This window comes from Balaenoptera acutorostrata, chromosome 10 (assembly GCF_949987535.1).
Source record: "Balaenoptera acutorostrata chromosome 10, mBalAcu1.1, whole genome shotgun sequence".
Lineage (NCBI taxonomy): Eukaryota > Metazoa > Chordata > Mammalia > Artiodactyla > Balaenopteridae > Balaenoptera > Balaenoptera acutorostrata.
Genome location: NC_080073.1, coordinates 84,920,951 through 84,932,016, shown reverse-complemented (window position 1 = coordinate 84,932,016; position 11,066 = coordinate 84,920,951). Strand labels below are relative to the sequence as shown.

General features: G+C 40.3%; 2 non-coding genes across 2 annotated transcripts; both read right to left on the bottom strand.

Annotated features, from left to right (window-relative positions):
* Nucleotides 1-656: 656 nt before the first annotated feature.
* On the bottom strand, nt 657-761 carry LOC114237383 (U6 spliceosomal RNA). Its single transcript, XR_003623056.1, has one exon. It is a non-coding gene; the product is annotated as a U6 spliceosomal RNA (small nuclear RNA).
* A 5,181-nt stretch (nt 762-5,942) lies between these two features.
* Nucleotides 5,943-6,048, bottom strand: TRNAL-CAA (transfer RNA leucine (anticodon CAA)). The gene is made up of 2 exons: nt 6,011-6,048; nt 5,943-5,988 (listed from the first exon to the last, which is right to left on the bottom strand). It is a non-coding gene; the product is annotated as a tRNA-Leu (tRNA).
* Nucleotides 6,049-11,066: the final 5,018 nt, after the last annotated feature.

Genomic DNA, 11,066 nt, shown 5'->3' with positions numbered 1-11,066 from the left:
AAACACTCTGATGGTGGACCACACTCATCTCATTTACAGTCAGACCTCCATATCTGCAGGTTCTGCAACCATGGATTAAACCAACTCCATATCAAAAATATTCAGGAAAAAATTCCAGAAAGTTCCAAACAGCAAAACTTGAATTTGCCATGCACCAGCAACTATTTACATAGCATTTACTCTCTATTAGGTATTATGAGTAATCTAGAGATGATTTAAAGTATACAAGAGAATGTGTATATGTTATAAGCAAATAATTATGCCATTTTATATAAGGAACTTGAGTGTCAATCGATTTTGGTATCCACTGGGGTCCTGGAACCAATCCTCCATGGATAGCAGGGGACAACTGTATATCTACTCATCAGTGGAGATATTAGGCCTGTGTTGTAGTGGTTATAGTTTGGTCCCCTTCTGAACCTAATTTCTATGCTGGGTATTCCACATTTTTTTAAAGTATCTTTTTTAATTTGAGCTGGAGCTATGCACAATTTAGTTGAATTTTAACTTCACCTTTTAAATCTTAGACATGCTTTACACTGGATAGTATTGGTTAGGTGCCTCATATGAACTCAGTGGCTAGGATGAAATTTATCATTCTGAGGATAGCTTAGTCAAACTCTCATTTACTGATATTTTCATTTTTAATTTCTTTTAAAATTATGCAACGCTTCACAAATTTGCGTGTCATCCTTGAGCAAGGGCCATGCTAATCTCTGTATCATTTCCAACTTTAGTGTATGTGCTGTTGAAGCGAGCATGATTCTGCATTATTTACTCACACTTTAAAAGCCAAACAAGTCAGGTACTCATTCCCTATTACCCTCCAATCAATTTTTAGCTAGTACACAATCATGTGTTTTATAAATCTTTCTGGATATAATGAGCATCTTTTCCTGAGACAGAAAGCAGGGAATCATGAATATTACAAAACACTATTTTTACAAGGGAAGTCTCAGAGTGAATGAACACTTCCAATATTTCACCTACCTTCTGAGTTTCAAAGTTTTCAAGTATCTACAGGCTCAAATGAAAATTCTTCATTCTTGCCTAAGAGTCAGGCTGGACCTTGGAACTGGCTGAGACTCTTTCCTGAAGGAGTATGACTGAAAACTTTTATCTCTGCTAAACCGAGCTCCAGCCAACTCATGCCTGTGCATGCCCTGATGGATTTGCTAATGTTAAGTGAGTGTGGTATAATAAATATATGTGGTCTTTGTCCCTGGTTCCTGGCACAAAGCTACTCAAACTCTTGGCATTTCATAGTGATAGGAGTGTGGTTTGTCAGTCACATCCTTATCTTATCCTTTTCCTTGCTCTTATCCTAATGAGGTAACTTAGGGTGGTGCCCTTAAATAGCCTCAGAATAAGGTTGGTCACCAGAAAGACCAAGAGATTAGAAGCTTGGCACTTTCAGTCCCACCCACCCACCTCTGAGAAGGGGAAGAGGGGCTGAGGATCTGCAGAAAGTGTGCAGCCCAGCCTTAAAGCAGGTGGTCCCTGGACCCGAGTCTGACCTACGCGGAGGACCACAAAGAAGTCCCAAGTTTGAAACGTCCGAGAGCGCCAGAGCAGAAAAGTGGGCCCCAACTGCAGTTCCAAGCTGTCCACACAGCCGGGAACCACCTCACCCCTGACTCACCCCACCCTTCCGGCCAGTGAATCCGACCTCCTCCCCGCAGCTCCAGATGGGGATGGTAAAAATTAACTGATCCTAAAGAGGCCACTCCTAGAGCGAGCCTAGCCTACAAAAACCAAGGTTACTTCCCGGTCCTCTCTAGGACGTTGGCTGTCTCGCCTTCTCAGTGGTTCCTCCAGCTTCAGTTTCCTGCATCGAAAGCAGAGAAGCAGCTAAAACTTTCAAACTTACTCCCCAACACCACCAGAGTTAACTGGCTGTTTGCCTCTGTACCAACACTACACATAGCATTTACAGACCCCTTTCTTTGTGCTAGAAAGAGTTATGCACTTTGCACACATTGTCTCATTTAATCCTGGAAGTAAAGCATGAAGTAGATGGTCTCATGATATGTTCTTTGGAACATAGCTCCAAAGAACTTGAAACAAACTTGGCCTTTTGCCACAAGTATTCACAGTTCTACTCAGTCACTGTGTTTCTTCCTCAACTTCTATGATAGGAGAATTCAACAGTTTGACGCTTTTGAAAAGTCATCACTTGATTGTATTTAACTCATATCCTACAACCTCTCTAGATTAATTTGGGCTCTAAAACCTGTAACAAATGTTCATTGCTTTCCTCTTCAGCACAATCTGTAACCAGGTCCCAGTCTAGCTTTGCTTTCCTACTTCTTTTATGGATGAAACAATGGTTGAGACTCTCCCAGAAAAGGCTTGTAGAATTTTAAAATTTGTAGTGGAGGAAAAAATAATTTTCCCTCTATTCTTCTAAGTTCTTGACTGGGTCCTCTGTAATGAAAGTCAGATGAACAAGAGAAAAACAAACAGAAGTTTATTAACAAGTGTATATATACATGGGAGATACCCAAGGGAAAATGAGTAACTCTAAGAGGTGGCTTAGAATTCAGGCTTAACTACCATCTTCAGCTAAAGATAAAAGACTCAAGGTGTGGGGGAGGTCAGTTATACAGAGGTGACCAGGAAAAGGGGAGGAGAGAAAATGAGAAAAGGAGGAAAGGAAGTAAGAAAGAGGAAGCTTTCACAGAAGAGACTAATAGGTCAAGGGTCAAAGTTCAAATGCTAATACTTGAAACCATATGTGATTGAATTAGATAGAAATTTTAGTCATTTTCCCCTCTCCTATTTTTCCTTTTCTCTCTTGTCATCACTACCCTGATGTTAATGAAAATAAAAATACCTGAAAAACGTACATATAAAGCACTTGCATGTTCTACCATATATAAAATATATAACCAACAAGGACCTACTGTATAGCACAGGCAACTATACTCAATATTTTGTCTAGGGCAACTGTCTTAGTCAGATTGGGCTGCTATAACAAAATATCATAAACTGGATGGCTTAAATAAGAGAAATTTCTTTCTTACTGTTCTAGAAGGTAGAAAGTCTGAGATCAGGGTGGTCCGAGAGGTCAGGGTTCCAGTGAGGAACCTCTTCCTGGTTGTAGAAGGCTGTCTTCTTAGAGCAGAGTGAGGAAGTAAGCTCTCTCAGGACACTAATCCCTTTCATGAGGGTAGACCTCATCTAATCCTCATTACTTTCCAAAGACCCCATGTCCAAATACCATCACATTAGCGGATAGGGTTTCAACAAACGAATTGGGGGGAGGGGGGAGGGAACATATTCAGTCCATAAGAACAACTTTCATAGATTTGAGGTGTCTTACAACTCTAAGTTGTAGAAAACTGATAATAGTGCAAATTATTTTCATCCACAGAAATGCAGGTGAACTGTGTTTAGTGGAATGCAATCGATCATTGCCCTGAAATTGACAGGTTAAAAAAATCCATTTGTAAATTTATTCCAACATTACAGACTGTCTATAAATATGTGGTACTTTGAATTTTCTTTTGAACCAGTTGTAACATCTTACTGCTTGTTACATTTTTCATGAATTAAGTAGTCTTTGACATATATATGTTTTTATTAGTGTGAAAGTCATAATTTTACCTTTTTTTAAAAAGTATCATTTAACAATTCGGAAACAATTGAGGCATATTCACTAGTGGCAGAAATAAAATATCAACTTTGTGGGGGGTAAATGTAGATTGAAAAACATGGTTTGGAACCCACCTGGAACCCAGTAGACACACTGGAACTACACCTGGAACCCAGTAGACACACTCACCCGGCAGCTCGTGAAGACACAGGTACCCCTAGAAACCACCAAAGCAAAGGGCTAAGGGAGACCACAAAAGGACAGCTGAACATTAATGCCACCCAAAAGAGAAATGTGGGTCAAAGAAGGTAAAAACCCTTATTGACTCTTACTCAGTTTTCTCTTCCCATCGGGAGGGCAAAGAAGAGGATGAATGAAGTGGTGGAGTATCTTCTCAATAATTCCAAGAGGCGCTTGCAAGTGAAACGGGAAATTTCCTCTTAAAAAGTAGTTTTGTTAAAATTCTGTAATTGTGTGGGGTTTTTTAAACTAAAATTAACCTTTTAAAAATCCAATATCACAGTCATATGAAAAGTCATTTATGATAGCATCCTTGCTTCTTTTCTTCTTCTAGAACTCTCCAAGAGAAGCAGCTGCTATCTCTTCACTTCAACTATCTTCCTGACTTTTTTCAATTCACCCAGTTCTCCAAAGAAAATACACATTCTTCCAGAGTATTCATAGATACACTTGTCTGCTCCTCTGAAAATGATTTTATTAGGCAGTGGATATACATGTATATGATATAATATGCCCTGTACAGTTATGTGTTTAATAAAAATAATAGAAGTCTTGTGAGAATCGATTTCCCCTCCGTAAGCTTTTATATTTCATTTCATATTTCAGTTAACCACAGTTAATTTAAGAACTGCAGGGAGCTGAGCATGTTTGGTAGTACTTGAAACCATTTGGTTCCAGCCATCTGAGCTCAGAATGTGACCTCTCAAATCAAACAATTGGATCTGTCTCTGATGAATGTCTCTGGAGAATTTAATTGTCAAATAAACCAGGTTTTCTTTTCACCTGCCTAGTCTCTTGCATTTTGACTATTAGGATAAAAATCAAAGATCAAATGAGTAGTCATGAGTGGTCATAATGACAGCGAAATACAGGGTCATGTATATATGAATCTTCAATAGCTGGCATTAAATACTTTGTCTCAAGATCCGGGATGTGTATAGTCTTCTCCTGAGAGATAAGGGAATCTTGGAATGTCGTGTTCCTGAGGCAGAATCAGTCATTTGACTGGAATATAAGCAACACAGAGTATAAACTTATTTTACTGTTTTTAAAATTAAATTTAAATTTAATTCTATCCTATCCTACCCTATTCTATTCTACTGCCACAGCACCAGGGTTGCATCCCCTGGTACATAATAAGCACTCATTAAATATTTGTTGAAAGAATGGTAATTATAAATACAGTGAATGTTCAGAAAAAAAAAAAAGTAGATAAATGAAATAGGATCTACCTATCCTGTGGAATGATTTGCAACATTTCCTTTGTAAGGAAAAAGATTAAGTGTTCACATGGAAAGAGCTCAAGATCTATTAAGCGAAATAGTGTGTAAGAGAATGGTATGTTTCGTATGACTGCATTTCTGTAAAAACGAACAAAATATTTATGAATATATATACACGAATGCAGAGAAAATAGAAGTGTAAGAAATATAGTAAAATACTGAGGGTGGTTAGATTTGGAGGAGGAAAGTATAACTTCCACATTTAATTCAGGAGTTACAACGGCACTCAGTTTTGACTGAGGAAACAAAATAATTATCAGATGCCAACGTGAGTGTGAATGTGCATAATTTACAAAGGAAATGTTTGAGAACTAGTACATGACTTTTGAAAATGGAGAAGAGACCGGAGGATCTATATAAGATTTCTTTGCAGACAGCACTGCCATGAGCCAGAGGGGAGTGGGGTTGGTAGGAAAGTGCTACAGGAAGTATTCAGGGCAGGGCCTGGGTCTGCAACAAAGTGGATGAGCTGGATAGATAAGCAGGCAGGGTACCGGACCATCGCCCCCCTTCTCCTCCAGCACCAAAGTGAACGGAACTATCTGGGTTCCCAAAACTCGCTGTTTCTAGATTATCTCGCGATGCCTCAGAAAAACCAACACTTGCAGTACTCTCCTGTCTTTATTAAGCGTTTTCGCTCCAAATATCGTGGCTTCCAAAAAATATCGCGATGCTTCAGCTTTCAATATTTTTGGTGTTAACAGTCCTTGTGAGAAATTTTTAAAAGTCAGTTTTTAACACAGTGAGTTGATAAATTGCTTATGCATCTCGCGCTTATCAATACTTTTGTTTTGGAAATTAGGGGAAGGGAAAAAACGGTGTGTCAGAAGTGGGATTCGAACCCACGCCTCCATACGGAGACCAGAATCCCCGATTTAGAGAAGCTTCGCTTGAGTCTGGCGCCTTAGACCACTCGGCCATCCTGACACCCTGCGAAAAGAGCGAGATTTTCTATTGAAATAGACACAAAGAGCAGCGTCTCTGTGACGTATACTCCAGAGAGGGGTTTACGTCCGGGTCGCCGGGTAACGGTCCGAGAATAAAAGGCCACCTGTGGACTGAAAAGGAAGACCGCTCATATTTCGGGAGGGAAGGGAAAAAAGAACATCATTTAGCTCAGGTCGCTTGGTGGGTTTTCCAGCCTCTAATCTTTACCGAAATCTTGAGCGTAGTTAGCCTCGCCCTAGGCTTTCTTTCTTTTGAAGACAGTGAGGAACATCACCAAAAATGTAGCAAAAGACACCGATTCTATGGCATGAACCATTTTATCTTCTCTATTAGGTTCCTTTTCGTCCCCAGATCTGCCTTGCCACTCGAGAAGTGTTTGTTTTGGGCTCCGAAAGTGACAGCCGAGGAACAGCCCGAGAAAATCCTTGTAGGGCGCGACAGCTCCCGCCGGTGTAGACTTGACAAGGCCAGTTTCTGCCCCAAGGGATTGACCTGTCCCAGGTCCAGAGAAACTCTGGGAGCGACACGCTTGCTTCCTGACCTTCCTGGTCACTCACAGATATTCCGAAGTGAAAGTCTCCATGGCGTCCATTGCCAGGTCGTGGATAAAATGGCGATTTTTAAGGGGGATAGCGGGGGGGAAATGAGGGACGTGCCACATCTCCTGACTCAGACTTTTCCAGCTGTCTCAGCTTTGTGCAAAGTAATCTGAGCTCTGAGTCTGGAAGGTCACATATTTTAATGAAATCCTGAGACTAAAAAATAAGAAATCATTCCTCCAACTGGATTGAGAGTCCTTAGGGGTCAGGGAAACTGCCAAAATAACCTTTGTAGGCCCAGTGCCTGCCCAGGACCGTGCCTGGCATACATGGTAGGAACTCAACAAGTATATTTGACTCACTTGTTTCAACTGCTGTGTTTGGGCTGTGAAGTTCAGACAGTAGAAACATAGATTTGGGAATTTTAAGTAGATTTTGTCCCGATAGGTTACCTTTTGTATTTATTGATACACAAAGGTTTTCCTTTTTCTTTATGTATGGCAAAGGTTAGTTCTGTTTTCTGCATAAACAGAAATAGTTTTAATTTCGGTAGAACCTGAGATTTCTAGACTCCCTTGGTTTCATATGCTATTTTTGATAGAGAAAATGGAGAGTGAGAACTATAGGGGAAAATAGTTTCCTAATTTCCCTCCCCTCAAGATTTGATATTTGCTCTATTTTCTTTCATAAGCTATAATTGTCCCAGAAGTGATTCCCGACGAGGCGACTGTAACTTCTTAAAAATTTATAATTTTTTAAATTGCAAAGTACTGCAATTATCCCATATCGAATGGATATTGTTGAACATAGGATTTTTTTTTTTCATTTTGATGAGACATACTCTAAAGAACATCCTTGCATAAATATTTTCAAATATCCATAATTTCTATTAGTGGAATCACTAGATCAAAGTTTATCCAGTTTATAAAAATTGTTTTTTAAATTTTGGTAGGTGCAGTTTATTTATTTATTTTTATTTATTTATTTTTGGCTGCACTGGGTTGTTGCTGCGTGCGGGGGACTACTCTTCTTGGCGGTGCGCAGACTTCTTATTGCGGTGTTTCTTCTTGTTGCGGAGCACGGGCTCTAAGCACTCCGGCTTCAGTAGTTGCAGCATGCAGGCTGAATAGTTGTAGCTCATGGGCTCTATCGAGAGTGCAGGCTCAGTACTTGTGGTGGGCATGTGGGATCTTCCCAAGCTGGGGTTCGAACCCGTGTATCGCTGTATTAGCAGACGGATTCTTAACCACTGCGCAACCAGGGAAGTCCCAAAATACGGCCTTTATTTTCCAAACTTGAAATGAATCTCTTGACTGTTTTATGTGGAAATGTACCTGGGGCAATACTGTCATTTTCATGTATTGTTTGCACAATATGAAATCTAAGCTACTTTATTAATACCCTAGCAAAGTCAGTTCCCCTAGAATAATCTACACTGGTTTGATTGAGCGTTCTCATTATTCTTCACAAAGACCTCACATAGAAATTACTCAGCCATAAAATGGAATATTAGCCATAAAAAGAAACGAAATTGAGTTATTTGTAGTGAGGTGGATGGACCTAGAGTCTGTCATACAGCGTGAAGTGAGTCAGAAAAACAAATACCATATGCTAACACATATATATGGAATCTGAAAAAAAAAACAAAAAAATGGTTCTGAAGAACCTAGGGGCACGACAGGAATAAAGACGCAGACGTAGAGAATGGACTTGAGGACACGGGGAGGGGAAAGGGTAAGCTGGGACGAAGTGAGAGGGTGGCATGGACATATATACACTGCCAAATGTAAAATAGATGGCTAGTGGGAAGCAGCCACATAGCACAGGGAGATCAGCTCGGTGCTTTGTGACCTAGAGGGGTGGGATAGGGAGGGTGGGAGAGAGACGCAAGAGGGAGGGGATATGCGGATGTATGTATACATATAGCTGATTCACTTTGTTATACAGCAGAAACTAACACACCATTGTAAAGCAGTTATACTCCAATAAAGATGTTTTAAAAAATTAAACAAATGGATTGTCAAAAAAAAAAAAAGAGAAAAAAAAAAAAAGAAATTACTGGGTTAAAGGAGGTTCAGGAGTGTAGTGATTTAATTACATGATCAAGTCAAAAGTTATTGCAGGACAAAGTTACTAGATCCCAGCCTCTCAGCCTCAAAAAAAAGCGCACTGAAGAAATGTAGACCTAAGTGTTCAGCTTCTTCTGACTACCGCGGTCCACAATGAGGTCTCCTACAGCACACAATGTTTTACTTATCCGCAAATGGTCTTTTGTCGATCTCCACTTTTTCATGTTATTTTTTCTCCTCTTAATTGACTTTATTAACTTTTCCAAGGACAGGGTCATGTTCTCTTGTATTCTCAATAGTCAAGTTCAGCCGGGGCACAATTAGCACTGGTTAATTGTTTATTTGAATCAAAGAATCATTGTCTCGCATTTGTGAAGAAGCAATCCACCCACCATTGGTACACTAAGCTTTCAAGTTTTGTTTTTTATTTTGCTGAGAGATGTGTGATTTCCATCCATACTTCGGTCAGGATCACAGATAAATGAAGGTATTAACAAATGGATCTATTTACTATATGCTAGCTTTGCTCTTAATTTCTTAGTGCTTTTAAGTGTTGCCTTTAATTGTCATGTGTATTCTCTCATCTTCTCAACTGCATATCCTGGATGGCAGGGGCCATGCCCAGTTCCCTTTCATTCTCTGAACCTGTCCCTTCTAGGCCTTGTCTGCTCCTGGGGAAGATGCTCTTCTGTACCTGCTGGGTCAGTATGAGAAAAAACTAGGGCAGCTGAAGACAAACACAGTTTTCCCGGGTCCGCAAAAGAACAAAAGAATGAGGTGTTGAAGGCCTAATGTGTAATTAACAACTTCAAATTTTCTGAGGAAAGAACCAGAGAGGAGCCAAAGAATGCTACTGGGCTCATGTTTGCCTAAAGGGGTCCATATTGTGACTCAACGAATTCAAATGCTTACCTTTCTGCAGATGAGTAAATTTAGAATCATTTACAAGGTTCATTTAACTTCATTCAAAATGGCAGGTTAAAAAAAATTGTTTTTAATAACTCAAAACCCACCACCCAAAAGAATCAGATGATAAACAGTACGAAACACGTCCACACACATCCTCCTCTATCCTATCCTCCCACACACCCCATTGGTAACCACAGTCCTTTTATCCATATTATAAAAAGGGTATCGTAAGGTATAGTTTTTTAAGACTTTTTCACTCAGCATTGTTAAGATTCACTATTGTAGTAGATCCCAGTTCAGACTGGAAGTAGCTTTGCTGAATCCAACAAGGCTGCTTATCACTGCTCCAGGTGCTGCTGTTAATAAAAATTCAAGATGCTGCTCCTAAAGCACTGGGTCTACTGGAGATAAAGCAGACCCAATGTGAGACCCTTTAAGTTAGCCTGGAGACAGCTCCATCAGTCCAGCAGCAAGGACCAGGGAGTCTATCCTAGGGGCACATTTTCTTGGACTGGTACAAGCAAAGTGCCCTCTTTGTGGGCTCTATTTTTCCTCCCTGCCCCAATGTACTACATTAAGTGAAACTGGAATGCAATTCTGACTGGGTCTCTTCACCTACTTTTCCAGTCGCAGATCCTGAGTCTAGAGTAGACAGAGTTATTGTTAAAGTCCCAGGACAACAGACTGGCACTCCAAGCCTTCAGTCTCTGCTCTGCCTTCCCATGTGGAAAAGCATAATCCACAGATATTGTGAGGTAGGATATGATGTATATGGTCATGTGTTCCACCTCAGTATGAATTCTGGCCCTGCTGCTTCCTAGCTGTGCACCTTGGATAAATTACTACCCTCCCTGTGCTTCAGTTTCCTTGTGTAAAATAAAGGCAATAGTACCCATTTTGCAGGGTTGTTATGGGCATTAAATAAGCCCTGGTGCATAAAGCACTTCATATTATGTGCTAAGCACTGCTCTGTATCTGTGTAGTATTTTATATACATACATAATATATGTTATCATATGTATTTATATCTATTGAGAGCATTCAGCAAAAGCTAACCTAGCCTCATGGAAGCCCCTCTCTTTACCTCCTGGTTATTTCTCCTAAAACCTGATGAATAAATGAATGAATTAGGACATACCACCAATTCATGATCTTCAGCCATGAACCACAATGCTGGGTACAGGACTAAGGCCATGTCCAGAAGCAGGAAAGATCCAAATACCCTGGAAAGGAGCTGTTCTCTCAGCCTATCTTTCCTCCTTAGCACGTGGTGACCTCCATGCCCCCAAGGGCTTAGGCTGCTGCTTCTGAGTTGGGAAGCAAGTTCTTGGCTCTCTGATCTACACCAAGCATTGCTGCATTACCCCACTGTTATAAAAAAGGACTTGAAAGAACACTTTCCCAGTGAAGTGACAGGATTAACAAAGCTGTAGGCTGTGGATGTCCAACACTACTTCCCCAGCGCCATTAGAAAGTAGTA